Source organism: Mandrillus leucophaeus, unplaced genomic scaffold (genome assembly GCF_000951045.1).
Source record: "Mandrillus leucophaeus isolate KB7577 unplaced genomic scaffold, Mleu.le_1.0 Scaffold669, whole genome shotgun sequence".
NCBI lineage: Eukaryota > Metazoa > Chordata > Mammalia > Primates > Cercopithecidae > Mandrillus > Mandrillus leucophaeus.
Genome location: NW_012107241.1, coordinates 56,655 through 57,537, shown reverse-complemented (window position 1 = coordinate 57,537; position 883 = coordinate 56,655). Strand labels below are relative to the sequence as shown.

The following is an 883-nucleotide window of genomic DNA, read 5'->3' as shown; positions in this document are numbered from 1 at the left end:
ACGCCTGTAATCCCAGCACTTTGGTAGGCCAAGGCAGGCAGATCACTCGAGGTCAGGAGTTCAAGACCAGTCTCGGCAACATGGCGAAATGTCGTCTCTACTAAAAACAAAAAAATTAGCCAGAAGTGGTGGCACATGCCTGTAATCCCAGCTACTCGGGAGGCTGAGGCATGAGAATCACTTGAACCCAGGAGGCAGAGGTTGCAGCGAGCCAGGATCGTACCACTGTACTCCAACCTGTGTAACAGAGTGAGACTTCGTCTCAAAAAAAAAAAAAAGCTTCCGCCAGGGTCGCCACTGGAGAGCAGCAGCCATGGCTCTACGCTACCCTACGGCCGTGGGCCTCAACAAGGGCCACCAGGTGACCAAGAACGTGAGCGAGCCCAGGCACAGCCGCCGCAGCGGGCGTCTGACGAAACACACCAAGTTCGTGCGGGACATGTGTGGCTTTACCCCGTACGAGCGGCGCGCCATGGAGTTACTGAAGGTCTCCAGGGACAAACGGGCCCTCAAGTTTATCAAGAAAAGGCTGGGGACGCACGTCCGCGCCAAGAGGAAGCGGGAGGAGCTGAGCAACGTATTGGCCGCTATGAGGACAGCTGCTGCCAAGAAAAACTGAGCCCCCTCCCCTGGCTTCTCCCTGAAATAAAGAACAGCTTGACACACACACACTCACACACACACTCTCACACACACACTCTCTCTCTCACACACACACTCACACACTCTCACACACACACACTCTCTCTCACACACACACTCACACACTCTCACACACACACTCTCTCTCTCTCACACACACACTCACACACTCTCTCACACACACACTCACACACACACTCACACACACTCTCTCACACACACACACTCTCTCACACACACA

General features: G+C 54.5%; 1 pseudogene; it reads left to right on the top strand.

Moving 5' to 3' along the window:
• The first annotated feature begins 313 nt into the window (after positions 1 to 313).
• LOC105554964 lies at positions 314 to 619 on the top strand (annotated as a pseudogene).
• Positions 620 to 883: the final 264 nt, after the last annotated feature.